Consider the following 17,684-nt stretch of genomic DNA (forward strand, 5'->3'; position numbering starts at 1 on the left):
CCAATTTGGGGCCCGCCTGCCATGTTTGGCCCTCGCTCTCTCTCTCACACACACACACACACACACACACACACACAGACAATATTACTCTTTCAGAGGCTGTGGCAGGCTCATTTTTAAAGATAGAGTGATGATATGTATAACATATGAAACTAGAAGACCTAAGGAATCCATAATCTACCAAATAAAATTACTGTTAAACAGATAGAAGAGTCGTGATTTTATCTCGAGAATTAATTTTAGATTTAGAATGTAAATTGTCTATAAAATATAATACATTTTAATGTAATGTAATTTCACATAACGTCAACATTTATGTTTGGTCCATGGCCCTCCATCCAGATAAATTTTTGGGCTCAAGTATTGGGGCAACTCTGATCTAGATGGATAAAAAGCACTACAGGTGAGAGGGACAATTTAGATTTTGGGGTGAACTGTCACTTTAAAATAAACAGTATAATAATAATAATGAATAATCATACATAAACACACAGATATCACACACATACCAAGGCAAGGCAAGTTTATTTGTATAGCACATTTCATACACAGAGCCAATTCATTTTTTTTTTTTACATGAAATAGATAAAATAATTAAAAGTTGATGAACTGAAAAAGAGAAGATTTGCATAAAGGAACAAGCTAAATGCATTACTGAACATTAAAAGGATCAAAACAAGTCAAATAGAGATATTTTACCCCTTTAGAGGGAACAGAATTGTGCCAAAGAATATAGGTGTTAATATTTCCCAGTGAGTGAATCCATGTATTCTACTATTCTTATCAAATATACAGTAATCATTGTATTATACTATGTATAATCTTCCTGTCCAATGTACACTTTCCCTCAATCCTGCCCTGCTTTGTGACCAGAGTCGTGCCTGATCTCACCGTGCTGCTGCAGATGGCTCTTAAGAGTTGTCAAATGAGGTCAAAGTCTCTTTCATTCCCAATGGAGATATTAGACCAGGCTAACCCATTATTGCTCACCAAGTTCTGCGGGTTTTTAATCTATTTACTATCTGATCTCAGTACACTGGTGCAGAGGAGGTCACCACCTGCTTTTTTTGATGATCTGACACAAGATGAGACTAATCTTTCCAGCTCAGTCAAGTTGTTCTAGAATTTAAGGGCCCACCGCATGTCAATTATGGATGATATCTTCCTGTCTAATGTGCACTCATGCACAGGCACACCTATTCAACACGCAGATACATAATCTCACACACACGCACACACAGATATAATCATAGACGTGCAGGTACACACTCATGCCTACTGATAGGAACACCGATAACACATCTTGCAATCTGCAAACACACAAATATGAACACACACGCACGCACGCACGCACGCACGCACGCACGCACGCACACACACACACACACACACACACACACACACACACACACACACACACACACACACACACACACACACACAGTCGTTGAACATTACATACATTACATATCATTTTCTTCTGTGGAATAGATTTAGGACAACACGCTTAGAGCAATATGATCAAATATGTCAATGATGGCGATAATTCCCATGATGCACGGCTACAGCAGCCCTGCTTTATTAGTTGGTGATCATGGAGGGAGTTTGCCTGCTTTGTTGTTTCCTATTGCTACTTTAGACTTACACTTTTCAGACAGCACATGTTTGAGTTAGTACTGTGTAAAAGCCATAATACTCTAGAGGGTTCAGACAGCACATGTTTGAGTTAGTACTGTGTAAAAGCCAGAATACTCTAGAGGGTTCAGACAGTACATGTTTGAGTTAGTACTGTGTAAAAGCCATAATACTCTAGAGGGTTCAGACAGCACATGTTTGAGTTAGTACTGTGTAAAAGCCAGAATACTCTAGAGGGTTCAGACAGTACATGTTTGAGTTAGTACTGTGTAAAAGCCATAATACTCTAGAGGGTTCAGACAGCACATGTTTGAGTTAGTACTGTGTAAAAGCCAGAATACTCTAGAGGGTTCAGACAGCACATGTTTGAGTTACTACTGTGTAAAAGCCATAATACTCTAGAGGGTTCAGACAGTACATGTTTGAGTTAGTACTGTGTAAAAGCCATAATACTCTAGAGGGTTCAGACAGCACATGTTTGAGTTACTACTGTGTAAAAGCCATAATACTCTAGAGGGTTCAGACAGTACATGTTTGAGTTAGTACTGTGTAAAAGCCATAATACTCTAGAGGGTTCAGACAGCACATGTTTGAGTTAGTACTGTGTAAAAGCCATAATACTCTAGAGGGTTCAGACAGTACATGTTTGAGTTAGTACTGTGTAAAAGCCATAATACTCTAGAGGGTTCAGACAGTACATGTTTGAGTTAGTACTGTGTAAAAGCCATAATACTCTAGAGGGTTCAGACAGTACATGTTTGAGTTAGTACTGTGTAAAAGCCATAATACTCTAGAGGGTTCAGACAGTACATGTTTGAGTTAGTACTGTGTAAAAGCCATAATACTCTAGAGGGTTCAGACAGTACATGTTTGAGTTAGTACTGTGTAAAAGCCATAATACTCTAGAGGGTTCAGACAGTACATGTTTGAGTTAGTACTGTGTAAAAGCCATAATACTCTAGAGGGTTCAGACAGCACATGTTTGAGTTAGTACTGTGTAAAAGCCAGAATACTCTAGAGGGTTCAGACAGTACATGTTTGAGTTAGTACTGTGTAAAAGCCATAATACTCTAGAGGGTTCAGACAGTACATGTTTGAGTTAGTACTGTGTAAAAGCCAGAATACTCTAGAGGCTGGTCTCTATTGTGATAATGGTTACTTCAATAATAATGACTGTAGTTGGCTGTGTTGTTGTTATAATAAAGACGGAAAGTCACATGGCACCTTGGTTCCCAGAAGAGACCCCGCCCCCCCCCCCCCAAGGTTAACAAATTAAGCAGAGAATGGAGAAAAGACAATGGTGGTGGCCGTTCACACTAGGGCATTCACAGACTAGTCGACTAGTCGACTAGTAAAACCACTAGTCGACACTGTGCTTAGTAGTCGACTAGTCGTTTTAGCAAAAAAAAAAAGAACATACATGGACTATCATATCCCATATCCCCCACAAAGAACATCAAAACACAACAAAACAAAACAAGAAAACTGCATAAAATACACAATAATCCAAGAACAAACAAGACTATTGGACAAACAACCAAACAAAAACAATGCATTCAAAGTAAATACATAGATCTTGCCCTGTTGGCAGCTAGGAAATGCATAGCTTTAAATTGGAAAGCATCCAATCCCCCAGCTGTAGTTCACTGGTGGAATGAACTCTCAAGCTACCATACGTTGGATAACATTTACTACAAGAAATTTACTACAAGAATCAGATTCTTAGACATCCCCAAAATATGGCAACCACATACAGAGTTTGACTTTAAGAACTTTTTACCCCAGTGTCATTAGGCTTATCAGGATAGGAGCTGAATGCATTGTTTTTGTTTGGTTGTTTGTCCAATAGTCTTGTTTGTTCTTGGATTATTGTGTATCTTATGCAGTTTTCTTGTTTTGTTTTGTTGTGTTTTGATGTTCTTTGTGGGGGATATGGGATATGATAGTCCATGTATGTCGTGTAAATACCTCATGTTCTTTCTTAAAGATTAAAAAAAAAAAAAAAAATTTTTTTTATTAAAAATAAATTAAAAACGGTTAGTCGACTAGTCGACTACCTTTAGGGACGACTAGTCGACTAGTAAAATTCACTAGTCGTGAATGCCCTAGTTCACACCATACGCCAAAGCCACACTGAACTGAAGCCACGCAGTTTCATTTCAGCGTCCTTGTTAACAGGTGAGACCGTTCACACCAGCGGCACGATCGTTCAGGATTCAGTCCTATTTTCCAAGCGTGACGCGTGAAGCTGCCAGGCATCAAGTCAATGGGAGTTGTGGGCGGGTTCAAGGCACGCCGAGGAGGTGCTGAGAGGAAAAGAGAAGGCTTCTTGTGTGAATGGTTAGGCGTCAGATCAGCCTGTCCCTGCCTCAAGCTTCAGCTCTACTTACGTTCAGCCTCCTGTGTGAACAAGGGCTTAGAACCAGCTCCTCTGCCAAAGACTGAGCCAAGGCAGGCAGACAGACTGTGGCCAACTGGAAATCCTGTGTAAAATCGGGCAAAATATCTTGTAGTGTAAACTTAGATAACTCTATAACAGTCCATTTTTGATGTGATCAAACTGCACCAGCTGGTTTATCTCCTGTGTGGAGTCTCATATGTTTCTTCAAGCGTCCTCCAAGACCAAAACCTTTACCACAGATGGAGCAAATAAATGGTTTCTCGCCTGTGTGTACTATCATGTGTTCATTCAAGTGTCCTTTACGACCAAAACTGTTACCACAGATGGAGCAAATAAATGGTTTCTCGCCTGTGTGGACTATCATGTGTTTCTTCAAGACTGTTTTATACCCAAAACTTTTACCACAGATTGAGCAAGTAAATCGTTTCTCACCTGTGTGGACTATCCCGTGTTTCTTCAAACCTGCTTTATGGCCAAAACTTTTACCGCAGAACGAGCAAATAAATGGTTTCTCTTCCGTGTGGACTATCATGTGTTGGTTTAAGTTTGCTCTATGACAAAAACCTTTACCACAGATTGAGCAATCAAATGGTTTCTCTCCTGTGTGGATTAGCATGTGTTCTTTCAAATATCCTCTATGACAAAAACCTTTACCACAGACTGAGCAAAGAAATGGTTTATCTCCTGTGTGAACTTTCAGATGTTTCTTCAAGCTTCCTGTACCACCAAAACGCTTACCACAGACTGAGCAAATAAATGGTTTCTCTCGTTTTTCTCCTGTGTGGACTCTCATATGTTTCTTCAAGTATCCATCATGACTAAACCTTTTACCACAGACTGAGCAGTCAAATGGTTTCTCTCCTGTGTGAATTGTCAAGTGTCCCTTCAAGTGTTCTTTACGACCAAAACTGTTACCACAGACTGAGCAATTAAATGGTTTCTCGCCTGTGTGGGTTATCATGTGTCTCTTCATAGTCTCTCTACTAACAAAACTTTTACCACAGACTGAGCAATTAAATAGTTTCTCTCCTGTGTGGACTCTCATATGGTTCTTCACCGTTTGTCTATTACAAAAGTTTTTGCCACAGACTGAACAATTAAATGGTTTCTCTCCAGTGTGGCCTCTCATGTGTTTGTTAAAGTCTCCCTTGTGACCAAATCTTTTACCACAAAATGAGCAAATAAAGTGTTTCTTCACAGGAACTTCAGAGTTTTTCTGTAACTCTAAACTTGACTGAGGTTTACTAGCTTCCCTCCAATCATCCTCACCACTGTCTTCAGTCTCAGGTTCAGAAGAGTCTGAAGTCTTGCCAGCACTAGTAGGTTGTAAATGATGAGCTGGATCTAAGTCCCTCGCTGGTTCTGATACTCCACAGTCCTCTCCATCATCTTCTGTTTTCATCTGTTCAGTTGAGCTGCTGGCTAGAGGCTCTGTCTCTCTGTTCTCCTCAGTTTGACTTTGATGAAGCTGTGAGGACTCAGGGTTCTCTTCATCGTCTTCACTCCTTACAGGGACAGAGGTGGATGGGAACTCTGTGATATTAGCCTCCTCCGGCCCTTGAAGCTGCTCTCCCTCCTGACTGGTCCAGAGTTCCTCCTGTTCCTCTTTAATGTGTGGGGGCTCTGGGTCCACCTGGTCTAGACTGGAGCTCCACTCCTGCTGCTCAGGGGGAAACTCTTCTTTATTGACCAACATCTGCTGGAGGTCTGCAGGTAGAGCTGAAATACAGATATACACGCATTAAAGGAATAGTTCACCCAAAAATGAAAATCTAGTGTTAAAGTCTAGCTGAAACCAAAAATTATATTAATAATAATATTTTAGTTCAAATACCTGGGTACTCCAGATTAGGCTGTAGACTAGCTAGATACTATGTCCCAGTTAGCTCTGGTTAATGCTTAGAGTAGTCAGTTGTCTGATCTCCCCCCCCCCCTCTCTTTCTCTTTCCCCCGCTCCTTTCCCTTCTTCCCCCTCCTGTTCCCCACTCTCCCACATTTCCCACTCCCCCCCCCCCCCCCGCACCCTCTCCTTCCATGCTCTTCCCTCCCCCGCCGCCCCTTCCCACGTTCCCCCTGCTCTCCCTCCCCTGCACCCTCCCACCTCTCCTTCTCTGTTCTCTCCTCCTCCCTGTCCTCTCCCCTCTCTCACATTCCCCCTGCACTCCTTCCCCTGCACCCCCCCACCTCTCCTTCTCTGCTCTCTCCTCCCCTCTGTCCTCTCGGGGGGGGGGGGGGGAGGAGGGGGCGGAGAGGTCTGTTCCCTCCCCCGCCTCCTCCTCCCGCGTTCCCCCTGCACCCTCCCACCTCTCCTTCTCTGTTCTCTCCTCCTCTCCCCCTGCACTCCTTCCCCTGCACCCTCCCACCTCTCCTTCTCTGTTCTCTCCTCCTCTCTGTCCTCTCTGGGGGGGGGGGGGGGGGGATGTGGGACGCTCCCCCTGCTTCTCTACCCTGGCTCTCCCTCCCCTGCACCCCCATCTCTCCTTCTCTCCTCCTCCACATTCCTATCTTCTCCCCACCTCCCCCCTCTCCTCCGTCTATATTGCTCATTCTCTCCCCACCTCCTCCCTCCCCCTGCTCTCTTCTCCCCCACACCTCCCCTCCCTTCCCCTCTCCTGCTCTCTCCTCTTGCTCCTCCCCACCTCCTATACCCTCCCCACCCCATCACTCTCTCACATTCCCCCTCCCTTCCCCCTCCCCTCCCTTCTCCTGCGCTCTCCTCTGCTCTCCCCTCATTCCTATATTTTCTATATTATCAATTGTTCAAATGTTATCTTTATTCTGTATATTCTTGTTACTGTGTGTTAGCTAGAATTAGCTAGACATACTTTCTGTGAAGCCCTCTGAGACATGCTTGTGAATTAGGGCTATATAAATAAACTTGACTTGACTTGACTACTCAGTGCACCTATTTAATAATGTATGCAAAAAAAAAAGTTTTTCACACTTTTTCACATCAAAATTTTTCAAGATTTCATTCATAACAGTAATCTACAGTTTGCTGACGTCACATAGTACTATCAAATTCCTACCCCATTTCAACCAATCATATCACGACGACATGACAGCTGTCAATCAATCTTCATTTCAGGATAATTTTCTCCTCCAAATGAAGGAGAAAATGGCGCCTAGTGTCTTTAATCTGGCAGAATTTCTAGCCCATAAACTAACTACTAACTTGGCCAATTGTATGTAAAATACACAATAAAGCAAACGGTAATGTCTAAGAATGCAAAGAAATGTAACTGGCTCGTTAAACTCGCATTCCAGGAATATTGTATTTACCGCAATGCTTCTCAAGTTAGCATAACTGGTGCGTGCCTGCAGCTCCTCTCTCTCTGTCTCTCTCTCCTCGCATGGAGACGACTCTACATGAATATTATTCTCTGGGGTTTGGGCGTACGAGCAGGCGAGGAGAGAGAGAGAGAGAGAGAGAGAGAGAGGAGCTGCAGACAGAGGTGCAACCAGCAAGACAGTGAAGCTCATGCTGTGTCACCACAGAGAATGTCCCCTCTCTCATCTCATCAACAGCGCTGTGCTGGAGACAATTCTTCGATGTCCCAAAAGTGAACTGGAAGAAGCGGCCAAAACGGAGGGACTTAATGGGAAACTATCCATCAATCCATCAGTGTTGGAAGAATATTTGGAACAATTGATGGCAAGAGAAAACATTTTACGGGACTGTGATCGGGAGATTGAAACAGAAACACCAGGTGACCATAACATGTACAGAGAGATCCATAAAGTTAACTTTCACCCAGGTGACCATAACATGAGATCCATTCGCTTTCACCCAAATTTACAAATGTTGTGTCTAAAGGACAGGAAGTAACACAGGTGCAAGCAAAACATTAATGAGGGTTTCCAACTCCCAATCCATTTTAAATGGATGTGTGTGTGTGTGTGTGTGTGTGTGTGTGTGTGGTGACCCAGTGCTGGGGAAGTCATTAATGTTTTGCTTGCACCTGTGTTACTTCCTGCATTTTAGACAAAATAGGTAAATTGGGTGGGAAGTGAAATAGGCTAATAAACCTAAATGTTAACTATCTGGAGCTCTGCTGAGGATGAATCCAGAAGATCCACTCTGAGGCTACATGCAGCAGTCGTCCTCACAACAGCAACATCATCACGTGTGTGAGTAACGTTAATGTAAAGTATGTCACCAACCTGCTCTGTGTAAGCGCATTTCAGGATTCAAACCAGCGTCCTTTTTCATTGGCACTTCTGAACTATTACTGACAAACTGCCCTTCAAAGCCCAAATAATGTTAACGTAACGTTAGCTTCACAGCTAACGTTAGCATCACAGCTAAAGCAGAGAGAGAGGAGCTTCTTCTTGCTCTCAGAGCTAAGCGCAGTTGATATATATTATTGGTGATAGTATCATCCATACATACAGAGTCTCCTGCTGCTCACTTCAAGTTGTAAACTAAACTATTGGAAGGAGGGAAAGGGTAAATCTGCTCTGCGCAAGAAGTGCACACACGCACCAGGCCACCATCTTCTCACAACATGCACCATTTTTGCCAGATCTCACGTGAAAAACATGCACTCGGGGATACGGAAACAAGCCCAAAAGAAGCGTCATTCAGCACAATGACCACAAGAGGGAACCATAGTTCTATATTTAAACTGGGTGTCACTGACGGCCTGCTTGACCAAGTTAAATTATGCCAGATAATAAGCCTGGTCTAGCATAGACTGTAAAAATAATAGGCTAAACTAAATTATATGGACGTAGCCACCCTGGATTAGCCTCAGGTTTCTCAGACCCAGTAGGTGTTTCCTATTAGAGTGTGAACTTTTATGATTGAAATGTCATCTAGGCCTAGTGGATGAAATTCATGTTGCATGTTGAGCAATGATGAGCCAATTAATCACCAATATGAGGGGTCAGCCTGACATCACACACACAAAACACCAGGAATCGCGGCAGTTAACTAACGTATATGAGTCGTTCAAAACAAACGTTAATATCTCAGAAACTATACTCATCACTTATATTTTGACATAGTGAGTGAGAGCAGAAATAGCTCAATAGTTTGATGTGTAAATATATGCATGTCGTGATAACGTTGTGTGAACTGTCGGTTTTTAAAATGTAAACAGGGTCAGCCGGACTAGAGTCAGACGCTCAAGCAGGCTCCATAGGGTCCCATTGCCGTTTCCACCCAGTGATGCAGTTTGTTTACAAAAATGCTGATTGGCTGATCCCTCGTATTGCTTGTTAACTTAGAAAGGGATCTATCAGGGTTGGGCAACTGGTGAGTCATCCTTTTTATAGGTGGGCATGGCGGAAAACACAGAGCATGTCACATACCTGCTGCTGGTCTCACACAGAGCATGTCACATACCTGCTGGTCTAAAACACAGAGCATGTCACATACCTGCTGGTCTAAAACACAGAGCATGTCACATACCTGCTGGTCTCACACAGAGCATGTCACATACCTGCTAGTCTCGCTTCCCTACTGAGAGAGAGTCTGGCAGCATAGAGCTTCACTCTGGACTTGCGGGGGGGGGGGGGATGCTCAGTTTGGTTTAACCAATCACACTCGTCTTGGGCGCCGCTTAGCAACAGTGCCAAGCAGGCCTGCTTTATTGCACAATCCAAATCTTTTTTTTTAGCGTGTAGCAAGGAGCTATGTGGGTTTCTGCTGTTAGCTTGCTATGTAGCGTTGTTGTTGTTTTCACTGTGGCGGCCGTGGACATTTGACAGCGACACACAGGGAGGACGACGCGGAAGCTGCTCTGATTATTGACATGACAGAGCTTGTAAGCGGGAAGACATTTCTATCCGTCACCGACTAAAATGGGCGGCTCCAATAGGAGAGCTTATGCCAGCAGTCTGTTTCCATGCAGCCAGACTTCTCGCGGTAGGGAGGGAAGTCTGGCAAGCGAGACGATCTGCGTTGTTAGTGATCCTCTTCTCGTTCACCAGCATTTTGATGAGTGAACTCCAGGGCTATTCGGGTATCATTTTCATGAGGATTGGACACACAGCAAGTTGCCATAAGTATTTGAGACGACTTCCATTGAGTCTAAGACTACGCACTTAGATCTCAATGTCGTCATATAGTCTGCGTAATGGTGCTACACCAGTGGCTCTTTTAACTGGATTCAAATTTAAGTTTATTCGTTAAGTGCGTTCATAATGAGATCTTTACGTCCAAATTGGCTGATGAGCATTTTCTTGGCATTGTCATAATTTCCATCTGACAATGAAAGTCCCGCAACAACATTAGATGCTGTGCCATATAAAAATGATAAAAAAATAGTATCTTATCATACTTGGTTAGACTCATGTTGTTGTCTATTCGGTTGTTAAGCTGTGACGTATGACCTCCCGACAATACTACTTCCGGGTCCAAGCCTCTCTGCGTTGTCAATATGCTGCAGCAGTGCTGTGTCCCTCATTGTTGGAATAGATCCAAGACAAAAAAAATGATTCAACTGTCATTCTACTTTCCTTGCGATGAGAAAGAGAAGAGGAAATGGCTGCAGTTAATAAGGTACGTTACAATTCGGAGCAAGTACTTAGGAAAACAAAGTTTGGCGCTAAGTCTAAACAGATTATCTATAAAAAGTTATGTTAGGTTAAAAAAAATATTTATAAAAAGATATCTAAAAAGATTCACGGGATCCGCCATAGTTGTTTTGAATGAGGCGAATGAGGAGCGGTGCCACTTGGCCCCGGAGGTGACGCGGGGTGAACGTCTGTCGTCAGTCTTAACAACCGAATAGCAGTTTTAAACTGACTCCAAAAACTTTGCAGCTGACGTACAACTCCGGAAAACTCTTCTATCATCATTGTCGGGGTTTGAGCACCCAGAATTATTTGAGGATGTAATCTCATCGTCTTCCGAATTTCTTATTAGGATGCATTTTATCCTGGTCCTTCTTGACATTATTTCATCCAGGTATTGAAAAACTGAATCAATTTCATCTTCCGCTGATGACTGCACACAGAACATGTGCCTCATGGCAAACGTGGAAGTTAACTTTGGTTATACTCTGTTAGTTCGGTTACTCTTTGTTAGTTCTCGGTGTTTGGATTCCAAAAATGACCATTTCACGTAATTTTGGATTATTAGTGTGTTTCTGGCGCTGTTGGAATGTGTCTTTTGGGCGACTGAATGGGGCTAGGCAGCTGTTCCATAGACTGCCATTGTAGCGCTAAGCTAAGTAGCAGTGAGGGCTCTGTGTAGGGGCAATGTACACATTTCCTTTCTTTCTTGTACATGTTCTTGGCAGAAAATAAGGTAAGGCGATGGGAGTCTCAGGTTGAAAAAAAGGAAGAAAATACATCCTTGTATAATTTTTCTTTTAGTAAACATTTTTAACAGGTCAATTTGACCCGAACACCACTGAAATTGGCTAAAACATGCAGATAAAACAAATTAAGACAGTAAAAATGTAGGCCAAGCTAAGAGACAAACCAGGTCAGTCTAGGGCTGCAATAGGCTATAGGACTCATCGATGTCACAAAATAGTGAGACAAATATTTTCCCCAAAGCCCAAGATAACATCCTCAAATGTCTTCTTTTGTCCTGACCAACAGTCCACAACCCAAAGATCATCGGTTTACCGTCATAGAAGAAAATATTCACATAAGCTGGAAGGAGAGAATTTTAGCATATTTTAAACAATTAATCAATTATAAAAAATATTTGCAAATTAATCAACTAATCATTGCAGCTCTATCACAGTCCATTTTTGACTTTATCAAACCGCACCAGCTGGTTTATCTCCTGTGTGGAGTCTCATATGTTTCTTCAAGTGTCGTTTACGACCAAAACTGTTACCACAGACTGAGCAAATAAATGGTTTCTCGCCTGTGTGGGTTATCATGTGTTCCTTCAAGTGTCCTTTACGACCAAAACTGTTACCACAGACCGAGCAAATAAATGGTTTCTCGCCTGTGTGGACTATCATGTGTTTCTTCAAGACTGTTTTATAACCAAAACTTTTACCACAGATTGAGCAAGGAAATGGTTTCTCGCCTGTGTGGACTATCATGTGTTTCTTCACTTTCGCTCTACTACCAAAGCCTTTACCACAGACTGAGCAATTAAATGGTTTCTCTTCTGTGTGAACTATCATGTGCTCCTTCAAGTATGCTCTAAAACAAAAACCTTTACCACAGACTGAGCAATCAAATGGTTTATCTCCTGTGTGGATTATCATGTGTTGCTTCAACTGGTCTTTACGTCCAAAACTATTACCACAGACTGAGCAAAGGAATGGTTTCTCTGCTGTGTGAGTTCTCACATGATTCTTCAAGTTTTTTTTATCAACAAAACTGTTACCACAGACTGAGCAAAGAAATAGTTTCTCTTGTTTTTCTCCTGTGTGGACTCTCATATGTTTCTTCAAGTTTCTATCATGACAAAAAGCTTTACCACAGACTGAGCAATCAATTGGATTCTCTCCTGTGTGGATTATCATGTGTTCCTTCAAGTGTTCTTTACGACCAAAACTGTTACCACAGACTGAGCAATTAAATGGTTTCTCGCCTGTGTGGGTTATCATATGTCTCTTCATGTTCCCTCTGTCACCAAAACTTTTACCACAGACTGAGCAATTAAATGGTTTCTCGCCAGTGTGGATTATCATATGTTTCTTCATGCCCTCTCTACTACAAAATCTTTTACCACAGACTGAGCAATGAAATGGTTTCTCTCCTGTGTGGACTCTCATGTGTTTGTTAAAGTCTCCCTTGTGACCAAATCTTTTACCACAAAATGAGCAAATAAAGTGTTTCTTCCCAAGAACTTCACATTTTGTCTGTGAGTCTGAACCTGAGCAAGCTTGACTAGTTTCCATCCAATCATCATAATCACTGTCTTCACTCTCAGGTTCAGAACTCTCCTTCCAATCCTCAACGCTGTCTTCAGCCTCAGGTTCAGAAGAGTCTGAAGTCTTGCCAGCACTAGTTGGTTGTAAATGACAAACTGGATCTAAGTTCCTGGCTGGTTCTGATACTCCACGGTCCTCTCCATGGCCTTCTGTTTTCATCTGTTCAGTTGAGCTGCTGGCTAGAGGCTCTGCCTCTCTGTTCTCATCAGTTTGACTTTGATGAAGCTGTGAGGACTGAAGTTTCTCTTCATTATCTTCACTCTTCACAGGGACAGAGGTGGAAGGGAACTCAGTGATATCAGCCTCCTCCGGCCGTTGAAGCTGCTCTCCCTCCTGACTGGTGAAGAGTTCCTCCTGTTCCTCTTTAATGTGTGGGGGCTCTGGGTCCTCCTGGTCCAGACTGGAGCTCCACTGCTGCTGCTCAGGGGGAACCTCTTCTTTACTGACCAACATCTGCTGGAGGTCTGGAGGTACAGCTGAAATACAGATATACACACATTAAAGGAATAGTTCACACCCAGAATTAAAAACTGAGAGCAGATGGAAATGCAAAAAGGTGAACAATTCATTGCTACTGTACACAACGTGTTATATACAGACATTTATTTTAGAGGTTCGCAATCCAAGCTAACAGGCTAACCACAGTCAAAGGCTAATACATCAGCCAATACACTAGTGCAGGGGTTTTCAAAGTCTGAGACTGTGGGCCTCCCCCCCAGACAAAGCTTGGAAAAAGGAGCCCCCCTTGCTCAATTCCTGGATGCCTGGGATCATAATTCTGTCATTTGATACCACATAGCCTGATGTTGCTGTTTGACTTACTTCAGACTGCACCAAATACATAAAAGGGTCCGTCTGAAGGCATTTATTTGCATTTATTTGTCACGATAGCCTCAGTTCACGATACGATACGATACACGATATTGGGTTCACGATAACGATACGATATTTATTAATTTTTTACAAAACTTGAATAACGAAAATATATGACTGGAAAAATATTATTTGAAATACACAAAATGCAAAACAAATGCTGTTGTTGGAAATTGTTATAATAACTAGAAAACGATACATGGAAGATAATTGGCTTATATTGCAATATAATGTGTCACACTGTCACAAACTAAACGTTTGTTGCATGGTAGGACTAAAAGAAAAATAAACTATACAATCTATATCTTAAATAACTTATGCAGGCAACGAGCTGTGTATTGTGTAGGCTATTATCTTCATATGTAATTGTCATCCTCTTAAGGAGGATGATTCCTCTTCAATGAATTGTCTGACTGCACTGTATGTTGAGCGTTGCGCAGCGTTAATTGACGATTGAAATGTAGTATCAAGTTAACGTTACTCGTACAATTAGACATGGTAATCGTAACGTACAATTAGAAATTGTTTCGGCAGTACAGAGCTGCATCCCCTAATGACAGATAGCCTATTATGCGCACATTAGACACATTCAGAGCGAGATTAATTTGTAGGCTATACTATTAACTGCTTACCCGACATGTTGTGCCCGTGGAAACAATGGCACAAACTAGTTCATTTCAGACTACTGTAGGTCTAGTTTTTAGAGATGAGGGGAGACATCTCGCCTGGCACGGACTGGCGGGGTCTCCCTGTCAGAGTGTCCATCTGCGCCTCTGACAGTGCAGGCAGAGGCAGACACACACAGTCAGTGCGCTGCTGTCATCCACTGAAACACGCGGTCCGCATTGGGATAACCGCACAGGGAAATGTGAATTGTGTTGCGCAAACTTCGCCAGCAATGCATTAGTCTATAAATAGCGCATTTAATCTTGTCGGTTATTTAATGAGCGTTGGTTTAGTCCCCATTTCAAGCAAAGTAATGAAAAAGATAGAAAAAGAATACAGATCAGTGCCGGCCCGTCAGTGCAGCATGTTCAGAGGTTCTTTTTCTCAGCATATATTTTTTCATCTCCACGATATCTGTACGTTTTGATATCGCGAAATTTCGTATCGCGAAATTTCGTGGGACAAAATATCGTGACATCCCTAATTCTGACCGTGGGAAAAGCTGTAATTATCCCCCAAACTACTGTACCTCTAAACTATGTCTTTAACCAAAGCGCACAAACATTTAGGCCGGCGATCCTCAAAGTCCGGACTCCGGTCCGCATCCGGACCGAGACGCCGTCCTATCCGGACCGAGCCCTATAACCTACAAATCATTGATAACTTACATTTTCACGGAGCGTTTCTATTTTAACCGGCACGTGCTTTTACAGTATTTACGGTACTCCTGGTTTATCTGCCAGGAAGCTCACAGACCAATGAATGCGCTGTAAATCATCACACGTGATGCTACTCGGCCAATCAAATAAGCGAATCGTTTCTCTCTGTTGCTTCGAGTGGTGCTGCGTAACCTCGCGTCACCAGGCTCTTCTCGGCGAGAAAGAGCCTGGCTCCCGCCCACAATTGATTTTGTCACCCTACTGGTTCTGGCCTAGAGCCCGCCCTAGACCGGATGGCAGCGTTTCTAGCTCGTCAACTTTCACGTTAACTTGACAATTTGACCCAAGTATCAGAATCCTCTTTCACCGTTTTGACCGGTGTGTCAGGCGGTGGTGGCGGAGATGCCATATTGCATGAACGTTTTGTTTTATGTAACGCTAGCTTTGTTTTGATCAGACTCTAGTTTAGGTAACATCACCGCGTCAAGCTAACGGCAACAAAGACGTTGTTAGGCGCATTGCCATCCGGTGTTAATTCTGGGTCCGGGGTTTACGCCCCCATGACAAAAAGCGGGGTGGAAGGTGCCCAGACTAGGTGCTGCGAGAGCACACGGACGGAGGGGAGGTGACGCGAGGCGAGAGATAGTAATTTCACATGGTGTGCTCAAAAGAAACCACTCTTACATGTCCATTCATTGTTCTTACGGGCAGATCAAAACCAGTATGTCTCGTGTGAAGTGCGGTGCGATCCTGACCTGTCTATGGAAGCGCCACACATGAGCAAACACACACACACACACACACACACACACACACACACACACACACACACACACACACACACACACACACACACACACACACACACACACACACACACACACACACACACACACACACACACACACACACACACACACACACACCAGGGCACACTCACTGCCCAACGCAACGGCATGCGAGGTTGATCGTCAGACAGACAGACAGACAGACAGACAGACAGACAGACAGGCAGACAGACAGATAGATAGATAGATAGATAGATAGATAGATAGATAGATAGATAGATAGATAGATAGGGAGCTCACTTCTCTCAAGAGAAAAGGTTGTTTGTTGGCTGAGAGTGTTAAATGTGAAATGGAGTGAAGAAAAGGGGAAACTTATTTATCTTAAATTAAAGCACTTCATTTTAAGATGCACATTTTTCCAAAGCACTCTGTTGTATGTTATTTTTAAATGCATAATTTTACTTGAAATGAGAAAAGATCATTTATTTATTATAGTAGGGTAGTTATGTATAATTAATCCAGTTAAATATGAAAACTGTAAATAAGCATTATTGATGTTTATTTAGATTTAACAGTCAGTTGTTGACTACATACAGACATTGTACCATTAGGCTACTTCAATCATTGAGTTCAATGGCACTGAAATCATAGCGTAAGCTACGTTACAATGGTCCGGACCTTTGCTTGAGGACATTTTCTCTAACTGGACCTCTTTGAATTTTAATTGAGTGCCCCTGATTTAGGCTATTCCACGATATCTTCTTTTTTATTTTATTTGTGGGGCTTTTTGCCTTTATTGATAGGACAGTAGGCAGATAGGAAAGGTGGGGAGAGTGATCTAAGCCAGCTATGGAAGGACCACAGAGTTGATAAAAGCTAACACAACGCTTGGAAGACAAGGCATGAGGGCCAAGGTGGGTGGACAGAGCGTGGAGGGACGGTGTTAGCACGCGAGCGATGTGCTCCACTAACACGCCCTCGGGGCCATCTTGGAAAAAAAATTTCTCCAAAGGTGAGACACACGATAGCTTCTCAACACATCTTTATTTTAAAAGATGACTTAAAGATGATTGAAAAGATGATTGTAAAAGTCAGGGGCTTCACAGCGCAATAAGAGCTGACATATTTGAACTTGCTCCAAAATGAGTCCAGTTAGTCGCAGGCAGCTGTTGCTATATACATTTTGTAAAACCCACAGACAGACGTGAAGGGTGACCAATGGCATTGATTTATGACAAAAAAATGTGAACAAATTGACATACAGCGACGATATTCAAATTCAAGCATATTCCTAACCTTGAAAACACGACTGTTAAAATTAAGCATTTTCAAAACTTTCAAGACTTTGTACGAACCCCAAATAGTGGAGGGCTTGGCGGTAGCCACAATGCCAGCCCTGGTGGGGGGATGTTTGGGGGCGTTCTTCGGGGGTCGTCCTCGTTTCCTTTTGACCGGTGCTGGATTGTCGAGGGCAGGTACCGGCACGGTGGAGGGGGCGTGGTCCAGCTCCATGCCTTCCTCTTCCTGTAGCAGTGTCACAGCACCTTCATCCCCCTCAACTAGTTCCTCCTTGTGCTCAACTATGTCAGCTTCAGCCTGATCCTCGTCTAAGATGGAGAGAATCAAACAAAAGATTCCATCAGATGAAACGTCAGGTTCCAAAGTGGGAAATTGCGATGTTGCAGTCAATTATATCTATCTATATCTATATCTATATCTATATCTATATCTATATCTATATCTATATACCGGTATCTATATATCTATATATATATGCACACACACATATATAGGCTACGTAATACGT

This window comes from Poromitra crassiceps (genome assembly GCF_964638095.1).
Source record: "Poromitra crassiceps genome assembly, chromosome: 13".
Classification (NCBI taxonomy): domain Eukaryota; kingdom Metazoa; phylum Chordata; class Actinopteri; order Beryciformes; family Melamphaidae; genus Poromitra; species Poromitra crassiceps.